We start from the raw sequence: 15,227 nt of genomic DNA, 5'->3' as shown, positions 1-15,227 counted from the left end.
TCCTCACCTTCTTTAGATGTCTTGCTTTGTATATGATATTGTATAACTTCTTAAACCATTCTTCATCCTGAAAAAAAACCCAAAAAACCCTAAAAAACCACTACACCACCTTATCTTTCACCTTCAAAATTCCCCAATGTGATGTTCTGACAGTTTTAGATTGGTTAATACTGGTATTCAGACAAACAAATAAAAAGGAGACATTCATAAAATACCTCACTTTAACATGCAGCCTTGCAGTTTTAGTGAAATGGACCTTTTAAAAGGAGAAAAATATTCTGTGTAATAAATGAGAGCCTGTAACTACTATCTTTAACAGTGGCATTGAAATACGACGTGGCTGTAAGCTGTCAAATATTTTTTGCACTTGGTTTCCTTTCCCCATGGTATCAAAAATTCAGCATTATACTTGGAACACAGCTCTGCTGGCAGAGTGATTGTAGGTTCTTTTAGAACAGTGTGAATTCATTCTTCCTACATTCACAGTAGTACAACAGGATAGAGGATTCAGTCTTTCTGGAAACAAAAAAGAAGGCTAAGGTCTGGAAATATAACTTGGGTCTCTTGTACTCAATAACACTACATTCAGGTGTAGTGGAATGTTTTAAACACAAAATCTTCTTGCAGTATACAAAAATAATGTAAAAATAACAAATGAGTGTTTTAGGGTTTGGGTTTTTTTTACTTCCAACTCCTTATTCTTACCTTGAGAATAAGAAAAAGGAAAAGTCAAAGTGGCTATAGTTATATTAATAAAAGCTTTAAAAATAACATATTAGATTGCTTATTATCCTTTGAAAAAATCAAGTTGTCTTTCTTTGTTAAGTTATGCAGCTAGGTGATGAGACCCTGATCTGAGGTTTAGCTAGCTGAGTAGGAGAAACTACTGCATGTGACGTGAGAAATTTCTGGATAGGGGGAACAGTAGAAGTTAGAGACAGCACCATCAGGGATAGGTGGGTTTCACTGACGCTGAAGGAGGAGAGTGTGAGAAACAGCCAGACCTTGCAAATGTTTGATGGGGCATATTAGAGACCACCTTGCTAGGCCAACATACTCAGGTCACCTTATGAAAACCACCCACATCGTGTACAGATGTTGTAGATGTGGGACCATTGAGGGTGGAGTAATTAGAGGCAGGTTGTTCATGTTGGAGGAGAAAAGGGCATCGATTAGGAAGAGGGAAGAACAAGCATGAGAAAACGGAGACAAAGGGGTAATTATGTTGATCTCTGTGTCTGGCTGTGTGCATGTGTGTGTACCTGCATCTTTGGGATTTGCACTTGCTGCTGGCTAGGAGTACAAAAAAGAATGACAGGAGATGCATCTAGCAGGATAAAGGGAGAAATCCCTTGGCTTTTAAACTCCACTGAGTTGGGACTTTCCCTTGACAATCATCTTTGTTTTCCAGTTTATGCACGTAGTAAATTAGAGACTTTAGACTAAATTTATTCAAGTCTATTATTTTCCTGTAAAGCATCACCTGAAAGAACATTAAATTGGGCAGAAGTGTAAAGTCAGACTCTTCATTAGTTTGCATCATTTTTGCAGAGAAACATGAGCATCAATTAGACAATGCTTTCTTTAGAAGTCAAATACTTAGATGGATTATATTTCGCAAGCTGGTCCAAATCGGCATTCGCTTTGTCAATTAATCTTTAATACTTCAAACTTTGGAAGATTTTCAATGGATAATGATTTTTAATGAGCTTGAGTGTTCCAGAAGAGTCAGTTGTGATCCACTGTATTTTTTTTTAATAGGGAAGGTAAGTGTAGTCTGTGAGGAAGGTGGCTGCTCTGAAATGATGATTTCATCATCCTAAAAACAATAATTGTTTGGATTTCAACACACTGCACATTGCAAGCTGTACCTATTGCTTTTCTAAGTTCCTCTTTGTCAGGTAACAGTCAGTTGTCTGAGAACTTCAGGGAAACATGATGAAGGTATTCTTGGCCATTCCTATTCCATCAAGAAAATGAATGCTTTATGAAAAAGAAGAACCTCATTTTCAGAGTTCATTACATTCATACGGCAAAGCAAAAGACTAAACACAGCTAGTAGCTGTTCCCTGATGACCCCCACTCTCCAGGTTCAGAAGGTAAGAAGAATCTCCTGAAGAGCCTTGCCATCACCCATGTAAAAACGTGTCTACTAGGCTCCACTCCCCATGGTTTTCTGTGGTTTTACTGCTCTCGGAGCTTAAATTGATTGGGGAACTATGCAGGGCTTTTTTGTCAATAAAAAAGAAGACAGACATCGGGAAGAGAGGAACTGGCGTATAAAAGTATTATAAGCTATAAAGCTCCTAAAAAACAGCATACTTGGCGCTGAACCTCCCCCATCCCTCTTGCAAGTGTAGAAATACCTCTTTTGTGCTTAAATTTTAGCATAAATGCTTTTATTGACTTATTCAACCTTTTACAACGTTAACATTTATCAAGAGGATCAAGACCAAAGCAATCCTTTTCATCTCCTTAACTATAATGTGTACTCATTTAAGCAAAGTACAATTCACAAAACCGTTCGTTCTTATTTGATTTTTGATCTATATGTTAGAGTGTGAAATTAATGTGGGATTTAACTGTGACAAATATAGAATAGACACCCATTTGAAATTGAAAAAACAAGCAAAAAGCTGTGTGAAGGGCTTGTAGCTGCTGGTAACACATGCTTTATGTCAGGGTCCTTTTTACTACCTCTCTCTGCCTTAGTTTGTAGTGAATGGGTTAAAGTCAAAATTGCCTTTCCCTGGGTGGAAGCAGGAAGGGCTGGGACTGATTGACTGCCTTTGGTTACTGATAACTTCCTCCATCTGCCCCGTGATGAAGCATAACCTCTGGCTCCCTCTCATCTGGCACAAAGCAAGATTTGGGTTTTCATTTCTGCAGTGTTTCTGTGAAGACCCTATAGATCTCCTGTTCATCCTTGTGGAAGCATAGAAACATCTTTTGGAAGAAACACCTCGTGGAAGCTGCACAGTCTGCTCGCTTCAAGCTGCAGCTTCCTCAGCCATTGACCCAGCTTCTCAGAGGATGCCACCTCCTGCTCCCCAGCCCCTGGCAGAGGCACCAGGCAGTCTGTAACCACAGACCTACGGGTCCTTGTCTCTACCCAGGGCTGTGCTCCGTGGAGGTCTCTGATGCGCGGGGTTTATTGCTCGTGTAGGTGCTGGGAAGTGTGCCTCGTGGCACTTGTCTGCCTTCAGCAGAGTTTCTGCCCTCTTGTTTCTGTTCATCCTTCCACATCCATTAGCTGCTCAGGCTTGCTGCACTTTGTAAAAATGCCTGCAAAAAATTCAGGATAACTAGTCAAGGCCTGACCTAAAAAAATAACTGCTCATTCCCAGTCCTAATTTATTTTGACAGTTCACATTGGAGATTAATAACTTTCACTAATTGGAAGGAAAAAATGTTGTAAGATAAGCACATCTATATACAAATCTTTTGGGTTTTTTTTGCCAGAATTGTGATTTATATAGGACAAAAAAACCCCAAAAAACCAAAAAACCCCAAAAAACCCCACAATACTTGAGCCACAAATCCCATCTGAGACTTTATAAAAAGGTTAAGGAGAGATTAATTTTGAAACTCATAAAATCAAATCTCAGCTTTTATCAGAAATAGACTTAGCAACTTAAACCAAAATTCAGCATTTCTAGGCAAAAAAATGGTCTCTTTTGTCTATGGCTAATATTGGAAACAGAAGATTTTGCTTATTGCAGTTCTTAGGGGGAGAAGCAGGAGTGATTGCTTTTAAAGACAAAGCTGTGATTAGATGCTGACAGGCCACTTCCAGAAACAGGAGGCAGAAATACCTGCCCATGTCTGTAAACACATGCATAAACAAGGCAGTTGAGAAATAAATGATGTATATTTGAGCCTTATGTGTCTCAGTGAGTTACTGATTGGGCTGTGCAGCTGACACATTGTTGCAGTGCACAGTTAAAAATAAAGCCTTCTTCCCTAGTTACAAGACGCAATACAAAAGGTGAACCTAAGTCTTGCTACCTGGTGTGTCACGCAGAAGTTAGAAAATAGCAGATTGTGCTGGAAGAGCTCCAACCAGTCAATTGTCCCATTCAAAATCTGACCTTATTGAGCAGATTGTTGCAAGCCACGTCCTTGGTTCAGTTTTAGAAAGCATGCTGAACGAGTTTCAGTCAGACCATAAAACTTCACTAGAAAATATCCTTCAAGTGATGCTCAGGGCAGACAGAATAATGTACAGCAGGTCATTTGAAATGCTAACTTGAAATAAGTTTCCCATGGATACAGAACATACAATGCAAGGCAGTATTTCTATTAGTACAGTCATTGACTTCCTGGCTGCTCAACACCCAGAGGATGCTGAGGGAGTGGAGTAAAAGTCTAAAATAATCCTACCTGAAGCTAGGTTTTCCAAGAGTAACTACATTAAATTAAATGATGAGGAAATTATTTTTTTAATCAAATCTTTTATAATATATTCGACTGTAAGTATGGTAAAACTATGCCTTTTGCATCAACAAATTCATTTCTGGTAGAGATCTTTTCTATTCATCTAACAGGGATGTTTTCCCTAGCTAGCTGGAAATAAAAAACACCAGGTTATAATTGTAAGACTCTTAAGACTTGTCCGCTGAGGAGAGACTCTTCGAAGACTTGTTTTCAGCAAGGTTTGAAATGGCAGGATGAATCTGGCCCGTTCAGCTTACTCCAGCAAAACTGATCATTTTTCACAATATAAACACAGTGGCTTGTGTTTACCTTGCGCAAATGTGTACATGAGCCTTAGATGGAAAAGAAACTCCAAATTGCTCAAAGGACTAGCATTATAACCTGACCATTCTCACAGGCTTCTTACTTGTCCAGTAGCTTGATATTGCAGGTTAATCCTGGCATAGCTGTAAGAGCTGGATTTTATTTGTTACAGTCCTAAATCATGGAAATCATGCTCTTCCATGACAACAGTGAGCTATTGCCATATTAAGTTATCGCTATTGCTCAAAGAATTATTTTTGGCTGGTTATCAGTCTTAGCCACCTTAATTCTGTAATGAATGTAATAAAACACTTGTATGACTTCTTGTGGCAGTAACAAATTAGGTTTTATGCATAAAAGATTAAAACTCTGACAAACTTATTTTTAGTTGTCTTTTTTTTATATATATGAAAGTTTTAATATTTTAACATCATCTAATTGGAGCTATTTCAGTTGCAGGATAGAATCATCATATATACTGATTACAGAAAAAGGTAATTCCTTACATAAATATTTTTACTTTCTAATCAAAGCATATGTTGATGTTTTGCTTGAGTCTTTACGAAGGCTGAGTAGTTGGATTATTAGAAGCAACATTATTTAGGACGTAGAGTGCAGGGGGCTGTGGCTTCCTTGCAAGGTGTATCATGCCCAGGAAGTTTTTTAGAAGAATTGTGAATATAAACTTTCCGGATCCCTAGTTTGCCTTTTTTTTTTTTTTATTGACCCATAAGGCCTATTCTCACATACTCTAGCAGTTAGCCAGATGACTGCATGATGATGGCCTGTAAGAGTTGGCATTAAGTAACTCTCCAGCACCCTTCCAAGTCCAGAAATTTTAGATTTCACTTTACTGTAGACTAAATCATCCTGCATACTGTGAAATGTCTCTTTTCCAAAGAAGCAGTTGTCCAAATGGATGATAAAACTGATTTGAACAACTACTTTCTGTCATGGTCCTTGTGTGAAATGTAGACTTTATGTTCCCTGGAACTATCAGTATAGTAAATTGGAGCAGCAGAGTAGCAGAGCCCTCCATTAAGAAAAGCAAAGTTCCTAAGGTGGACTTACATCACTCATTTCTGTTTCTGGAAGTGACTGAAAGAGCTTAGTTTACAGTGATACAGTAAGAATGTGTTTAATAGTTTTGCAGTTGATTTTTTTAATTTCCTACATACTTTTAAGATTCTAGGTGGTTTTAGCATTTTGCACAATATGATAGTTGTATATAAAAGTTTTAATTGTGTAATCTAAAATAACTAGGTGATGCTGATTTATTATTTGATGTTTGTAAGATTACAGAATGCAATATTTGGCAAACACATTCTTCAGATTTTGTGATCAAGGCTTTGTGTTTATGGCCATAATATATTCATTTTATTGAAAAGAGGCAGTTAGATCTGTAATTGTGGAGCTGATTATGTATGAATACATATATCCAATCACAGGAAGATCAGACACTCAGGGACCATCAGTGCAAAGTAGGTTGAAAATGACCCTTTGTGTTTTTCATAGTTCAAGGTGGTCATTGGGGACAAAAAAACCCAAAACCCAAACCACACAACAAACCATACAAAACCCAATGATACTTATTACTGAGTTTACAGCAAATAATGGAGCTTTTCCAGCTTTCTCCAAAACTGATGAATAGCAGAACATGGGTAGATTGGTGCGTAGGCGGGATGCACATGGTGCAGCCAACTCTTGCATCCCATTTGAAGTTAAACTAGCTGGGTGACGTGGCAAGGGTCTGGTAGTAGGGTGGGGATGGGCTCTGTGAGGGTGGGCTCTGTGAGAAGACACCAGGGGATGCCCCCATGCCAGCCACAGCAGGCTCCAGCCAGCTCCACAACAGACCCACCGCTGGACAAAGCTGTGCCCACCTGTACGAGTTCCTTTACACCCTACAGAGACTGAGCCTAGGAGATGCTTTAAGGATTAAGAAAACAGACTTTATTTAGTCATAGTTTATTGGACTTCATATACTGTTTCCCAGCTATGATATACAGCAGTTCTCATTATCTGGACCAGCGCACAGTCATTTGTACTTTCCACGCTTAAACACCAAGCTCTGTGTAAGTTTCTCCAGCCCTGGACTGCAATTAAGGTAAGGTCACATGTTCCTGGACCTTTCGTGTATCGTACATCTGATGGTTATCACTGCTCATTGCAATCCTTACGACCGAAGTATGCTGACATAGGAGAATAGTGAAGGGTCCTTTTTGACAGATTTCTTTTAAAAATACATTAATAAAAAAAGCAGCAGTGACTTTTTAAAGAAGAGAGGGGATTGAAAGGCCCATGGAAGATTCTGGAAGCAGAATACTGGTGTGCATATATTACTACATGACTTAAAATAATCAACACAGAGAGGTCTGTCCTGTCCTATAGTGCCGTTTGTACAGACCTGTTCATACACTATCTATATAAATTCATACAAAGTGGGTATGTCATTTCTGTATTGAAATATAGCTGAGTCTTTTCTTTATTCTTCACAGATGGAAGGGAGGCAATTCACCTAAGCTATAGAATTACTTAAAATGTATTTATTCTGCTTTCCATCACAATCACTGAACACCAGAAGAGATGAATACTATAAATCTCCAGACAAAATTAATTTGCAAATATGTTTTTGAACAAAGCTTAATGTATTATATTTGTGTAATATTTTATAAAGTACCACAGTAAAATAAATAAGTATACAAATTCCTTTCTGGTTACAGGTTTTAATATATTACACAATTTTTCATTATACTTTCCTGCACATCTTCATATTGAAATTTTATTTCAATTCTAAAAAGAAAAAATAATTATGAAAATAAAATAGAAAGTACTTCTAGGTCTGATAAATTGTTTTAAAAAATACAATATTGCAGTATCTTATGATAACAACACTATCAATCCACATCACAATTATAGATATTGATTTCAAAATGGTAGGAGTATTTTGGAATATATTTCAAAAAATCTCAGCCTGAACTATTGTATTCCAAAGTATTGTCATTATGAAGCTGTTCTAAAGAGCTAGCTAGTGTGGGGGCAAGAGAAACAAATCATATGAAAATATGATTTTGCTAGTATTTGCTTCCTGGTGTTTGTAGAGATTGCTAGTACAACAGAATTTTAAATGACCTAAAGTCTATCAGGTTGAACTGCAAACAAGCTGGAAACTGCTAATGCCTGCTTAAGCAGGATCTCTCATTGCTTTCAATCCTGTTCCTGTCAGATGTACTCTGGGTTCAATACAACATGATTTTCCTCATTTTAAGTTTAGCTTGGGATGCTAACACTTTTTCCTCTTGATACTAGAGATTTGCTTAACCATCTACATGAAGCTAGCATTTCTTCTTTCTACACCTATTGTTTATGGGGTAACAACCCTTAATAGCTTTACTACTCCTACTACTTTTTTTTTTTTTTTTTTTTTTTTGAGATTGTGTAGTAAATAACTGGTTAAAGTAGTTGTTTCATTTCAGAATTAAATCTCCTCCTTTAGACTGTGGAAAAAGCTTTGTACTGGAATTAGAGATGGTTAACCCCTGCTGCTTTGGGCTGTTTGTGAGCTGAAGCCTCTGTGTCTGGAATACAACTTCACACTTCTGCACATCATTATGTGGAAATCGTCTGATGCATTTTATTTTTACTTATTCAGCACATCCTAAAGAATCATGTGTCAAATTGTTTATGTCTCAAGACACAAAGACAAAAGGATACACAAGGCAACTGATGTTAAGAATAGCTTCATAGAAGAATGTAGAATCGGAAAAGATCTCCGTACCTCTTAGGTTGGCTAATTCTTGCAAGAATTAGGTTGTCTGCTCTGTTAATAGACCAGCCTTGTTGCTGGGTAACTGAGATGTGGATGTGACAGGTTACACATCAGATATGGAACTAGCGTCTGAAACTAACCTCTAAGGTTGACCAGTTTGAGCAAATTTAAGGGCTTAAGCTTTTTGCCCTCCTTATCATAGGATAAAATCCTGTAATCTGGACCAAAGGTATTATTTTCAAATTGTTATAATTTTTCTTTTCCCCAGAGGATTTGATATTTTTATCACCAGCAGTTACTGTTTCTTAAAACCTAGGCAAAGTACCTCTGTATTTTATAAGAAGGAATAATAAATAGATTTTCAATCCAGAAGAGGTAGTGTGAGGAAGATACAGAACCGTTGAGAAAAGCATCAGCCCTGAGATCCTCCAAATACCAGCATTTGTTATAGATTTAATGTTAAATCTGTTTGTGGCTGCTCAGCCATTTCATATAGATAATCTCCAGGATTTACAAGCATCATCTACAGAGGGGATTTTGTGGCCAAAATGTTGAAGGACATTGTCTTTCTCAGCAACTACAGACCAGAGGTTAAAAAAAAAAATGTTCTTAACTTTCTTATGGGCTATCAAATACACTGAAATACTCTTTGTTTTTTATAAGAATGGGACATAATTTCCCAACTCCAAAGATTTTAACACAGCAATTGTATTGTTTTCTGCTTTGTAAAGAAATATTTAATTCCTGATTTATACCATTCAATACTCAAATGATTTTTTAGGAATAAGTCTTCAACTCGCTTTCTGTGAAATATGAGGTTTATACATGAGATTTTATTTTTCTTAAGTGTTTCAGGGTTGCTTACCATTACAGGGTTTTTTTTAAGCATTTGAACACCTATCACAAAACAATAGACTAAAAAATTCTGTGGATTTCCTTCACAAGCAATAGCTGCTGCCTATTAACTAGTAACCAAGGCTAATTTAAAAATTATTTAGTAAACAAAATTTTTCACTAGTAAAGCCTGGCAAGTAAAGCAAATTAAAACCCAACATTTCTAATTTTAGAAAGATATACAGCTAAATTTTTTATGTAGCTTTAATGGCTACCCTCTTTGCTTCTAAAAGATATGCTGGGTGTCTCCCTACAGATTATTTATTTGATGATATATCTTCAGTGTTTCATGCCAGTAGTTGGATATCTACTTCTGGGAGAAACTGAAGAGTAGAATTGGGTAAGAAACGTTTAAAGGATTTAAAACATATTTAAAATAAATGTTTAATGTTGTGACATTATTTGGGTAACCAGCAGCCACAGCAGCATCAATTGCATCCAAGTGAACGAGGAAATGCTCACACATGCTCAGCATTTGGTGGAGATTATAATCTGGATGGCTTCACTCTCTGGGAACTCTCAAAAGTTTATGGGAATATCAAATTTGAGTACCTTTTTCAGGAAGTCCCTGGACTTACAGAGTGATACCCATTTAGACCTGACTTTTCTACATAGAAGGACTTCCAGGGTCACTAACTTCACACTTCAAAAATTTGCAGCCTATAAACACAGTCAGCAGTGCCAAAAATATACTGAAATATTTTATTTCATAGACAGGTCCACAATCTTTATCCTACCTGTTCTAAAATTCTGTGTTGCAGTAGATTGCAAAAATATAGCCTTCAAAATGCTGGTACTTCAAGCAAAATGCTCATTCACTTAAATATGTTCAGAGAGGGATTATTCTGGTTTTGTAGACAGATGTATGCAAATCTTTCTCACTTTGCAAATATGCTTGATGAAGTGTATTTAATATATAATATTTAATAAAACAAAAAAACCTAATAAGACAATTTAAGACTTTAATTGGAGTAAAATTATTTTCCTCCTAAAATAACAGTTTTTTAAAAAATTACTTTTTAATAGAGGTCTTCCAAATAAGATCTTACTATCTGCAATGAATTTATGGCTTTTTTTCCCACTGCCTTTACTCTGGGTATTTTGAGATACACTTGCCATAATCCTTTTGGAATGACTTAGCTGGTAGGTGGAAATTTCAGTGCTTGCTGATACTTGCCTTTAAAAACAGAAGGTAAATTGCTTAAGTTGCACTCCCTTATAGTGGATCACGATTGTCATCACAGCATGTGATGCACAGTAATGCACAATTATACTGAATATGCATGTTTCTGAAGGACACTACAAGTTACCTAAAATTTTAGGGATTTTACAGGAGTATGGTTTATCTTTTATTATTTATAGTGGATTTTTTTCTTTGTCTTTAAAATACAAATTTCAGATCACCAATATAAATGTATTATGACTTATAATTATACTAATTCTAATATTTCATTCAATTGTCAAAACCTTAGTGAAACAAAGTGAAACTATGAATGTACATTGCCTCATTTCATAAATAGCTATAATAATAATATATTGTCATTGAAATATAATTTTGCATTACTATAGAAAAAAACCCTGAATTTTACTTATGTCCTTTTTTCTGTAGGCAAAGAAATGTTTTGTTAATAGAGAGAAGGTTTAATAAATTTTGGGAAGATGTCTGTCATATAGGAAAATGATCCATAGTTATTAAGATACAGCCTTTTACAGAAGCGTGAAAATGCTGAACAGAATCTCTATCAAGCTGTGAAATCTGCCACAAACATGTAGCTCGGCACATGTACTCTTGCTCTCAATATGTCTTTTTTTATTTTCACAGTGTCTTTATTTCAATCAGCTGTGTAAGTATTGATTCTGTTCATATTTTTTTGTTACGACAAAATGCATTTAACAGAAGAAATCTTGTATTATAGTCTTGTGAGATTTAGCAATAACCAATGTTCATTCTCGAAATTTGGAAATGAAAATTTTTTCACCTTATTCAGCATACTTTTTCATATTAATGGAGGAATAATTCAATAAAGCACATGAGAAGAATTGGAGATGTCTGATTCTAAGATGATAAATATAAACTTTAAGTCAGATTCCTTTAATATTTTAGAATTTTAGTAATAAATAGATGATCCCAAATGTGTCTTATTTCTGAGCTCTGGCACTTCCTACTGCTTTATGGACATTTAATTTATCCTCACCTGCTCTCTGTTCATTCTGTGAGTAGTTCTGCATATACAGAGTGGCTGCTAATGGCAGATGGACGGTGCAGTCAGGGAACTCATTTTGCTACTTCAGGATGTAATTTATCTTATGCTTAGGTGTCACTACAATCTGCCACTTTTTTCCACGTGTTTCATCTTCGATCTACCTAAAGTCTTATTTTTCCAGATCACTTCCAGTGCTTATTTACCTGTAAAAGAAAGCTCACTGCAAAAGCAACAAGAAAAGAAAAATTCACTAATAAACAAGGCCAGACATATCCTGTACTTTGGGCTCAAATTTTATTGGCCTGCAAACTGTATGGTATCAAGTACAGCAGAGGATGAAAGGACAACTGCTTCTTCTTTGAGAGATCTCTGTTCAAATGAAAAAAGGAGGACATCAAAAACAGTGTAAAAACAGAAGGCAGAAGTGCAGAAAACCCGCTGATGTCACACAACCATCCTTCTGTTCCATGTAGTCCATTAACTCACTGGAAATACGTTACAGCTATTGAACAGCTGAGTACTGTGCCAGGTCATGTTAGTGTTAAATCCCATGAACGCTGCCGTCCTGCTCGGCGTACCCCAAGCTAGCCAGTTTCTGTGGGTTTGAGATGTACAGAGTGGCTGTGAAACCTGTGACTGGAGTTGTTTCAAAGGAAAGCAGTGGAAGGAATTGCGTTTCAGCTAAGCTGGGTATTGAGTAGAAATCCTCCGTAGTCTAAACTCAGCATTCCCTCAGGTACTCTTCATAGCAAGGAAGTACCTGTGCTACACAGATACCAAGAAGATAAGATCGTGTATATTCAAATCACCATTAAATTACTTGTGTCAGAAAAATCATTGGGCTGTATTCAGAGAGCAAGCAGAGTAAGAACGAAAGCTTAATATTGGGCTTCATCATTTTATTTTTTTTTTTTTATTATTATTAGTTTGTATACAGGACTCCATGCACTCCCTGTGAAAATGTCATTGTTCTGGATCTTTGGACCTTAAGACTGAAAACCAGGAAATTTTTGCAAAGTCATTTAAAATTTTAATTTATTTGAGAACAGCAATCTGAGTCTGAAGACTTACTTATCCTGCAGCCAGCAGAGCTGAGGTGATGATATGAGTGTCTATGCACATATTTTAACAAAACCACAAGGATTTCCTCTGAAGCTTTATGCTAGATGGTTTCTGAAGGTACTTTCTTAAATAAATTAATTATTGTGAGTTGATCTCTTTTCTTAAAAGCAGATGATAAATGATGTGCACCCTTCTGCTTTCTTTTGCTCATTTTACAGCACCATGTGCTATTTCTTACAGTATTTTACTTTATTTATAGTTTTCATCTGGCCGAGTTGGTACCATGCTGCATTTTGAGGCAAGGATACCTTATGTCCTTCCTCTATTTGTGTTCATTTTGCATCCATAAATGCAAGTGCCATTTTCCTCTTGAAGTTGCTGGAGATACAGACAGAAGAGGTATGCTACCTGATTTAAGCATTTAAGCTCTTAATTCAGTACTGTTTCAGTAAATTTAAGTTGATGTTTTTAACTGAGAAATCCTCGTAAAATTAGATCAATTTCAGTCTCTTTTGTCATCATTTTGCTCTTAAGTACTTGGTTAATTTTTAGTCTAAAGTTTTTGTTTACAGATGTAAGATTTCCTAAAAAAATGTCTATTTTCTGTATGAAGTCTGAAATTAAGAATTAGTGTAGTCAATATTTTGAACCATTCTTTATAAGATAGGTAGTTCACATGATGCTGAAAACCTGACTGAAAAACTATGAGGGCCTAAGAAGCAGTAATTAAATCAGTATGTCATTTGGTGTCCAAGGTTCAACAGCTTGTCCTCACTGTACCTGAATTAGGCAAATTTAATTATTTACATTGCATTATTTAAAATTAAAAAATAAACAACAATGAGATATATTAAGGGAGGGATTAAAGTGTCCTTTGACCAAGTAACTATGCCTTAATGGTTTGAAACGGAATTTAAATGTTATGTAATTTTTTTGCAATTATATACATAGAAAAAAAGCACTCCGATACCTATTTCTGGATGAGAAACATTTGCTCTATATGTTGAAAGGGATGTTAAGGTAAGATGCTGTGGTCTGAATTAAAGGACTCTTAGAAGCTGCTGGTAACTGGTGGTGGTATGCCATCGGGTGTGGTCCACAGGCTGGAGAGGAGAAACCTCCCCAGCAAGCAGATGGGTGGCCTTGACTTGGGCAGAGACCTGGGTGGGAACATGGCCCAGTAGGTGTGTCCAGCTAAGGGACTGCGTAGTGCCTCTGCCAGGGGTTGAGTAGAAGGAAAAACTGCGTTCCCCCTTCCCAGAAGAGTTTTATTCCTAACTTACAGGGAACTAAGAAAAGAGATAGCAGCCTGTAGTTAGCTGGATCTCATTTTTGCTTCTTGGACATAAGTGCTTCCTTCTGTTTTCTTTACATGTGTTTTATCAAAAAAAAAAAAAACAAACAACAACCTGCTAAAATCCTCATCAGCTAATATAAGTCGATTTTGGTTTTTTCTTTACCAAGAAAAATAATGCAAGTCATAAACAAGGTTGAAAATCGTATTTTGGAGAAAACTAGGGGGTTTTTTTCCTCACCATCTTTAATTATGTTCTGGTAAGGCTAAAATAAAAGCAGAAACACACCCCACCATGTCCTGGCCACCTAAAAGAAACAGAAATGAATGATATGATTGTTAAAGGATGGTAAGTGTTTCTTTGCTGCCTCAAGGAGTTGCTCCATTGACAGGAGCAATGAGGTATTATTGGGATTAAACAGCTGTCCTGTCCAGGAGAGTTCAAAACCAGTCAGTTTTGCATGAGTAGGTCTGAGATACTGGCACACATCCCATGCTCTTCAAAGGTGAGACCTGCCGTGGTTACATTGCTGTTACTCATGAAGACAAAAGATGCAATATACACATATTCTGATTATCAAAAAAACCCCAGCCAATCAGTCCCAGCCTTGCTATCCAGAGAAAGGCAATTTTGACTTTTTTTTCCACTCATTGCAGACTGGCGCAGAGAGGTAGTGAAAAGGAACCTGGCAAGATGTGTATGTTGCCATCAGCAATAAGTCCTTCACAGGCTTTTGCTATTTCTTGCTATGCAGCAGCCTTGCTATTTCAAAAGAGTGGCTACTCCATACTTGTAATGGTTAAATCCCAGATTAATTTCGTACTCCAATATACAACCTTAAAAAATAAATAAGGATGGACTCCTAAGTGAATTATATTGTGGCGGGTTGTTTCTTTAGCAAAATCACTATTGAAAATGCTTGCACCTCTGTGTTTTCAACATTGTCTTCTGAAGTTTGAATTCAGAAGATGTGGCTTATATTAAAATCCACCAGTATGATTCTGAGTAAACTGTCTTGTGGGAGTTTAGAAAGTGCCCAAAAGACTGAGGAAACTAAGCATCTGCTTCCCATTGCCATTAGCGCAGCTGGAATGAAATTAGAAAAGCTGACTCATGGTTTATATAGTCTTGCTGTATTGTCCCAAACTCCCCTGCACAAAATAACTCTTTAAAAAACAGAGTTCCCCGAATATATTTGCAACCAATATTCTGAAATTTTGACAAGTGATTCTTTAACATGTTTACAGAATTATTTTGTGCTGC

The sequence above is a fragment of the Falco cherrug genome, chromosome 12 (genome assembly GCF_023634085.1).
Source record: "Falco cherrug isolate bFalChe1 chromosome 12, bFalChe1.pri, whole genome shotgun sequence".
Lineage (NCBI taxonomy): Eukaryota > Metazoa > Chordata > Aves > Falconiformes > Falconidae > Falco > Falco cherrug.
Note: the sequence above shows the minus strand (reverse complement) of the source record.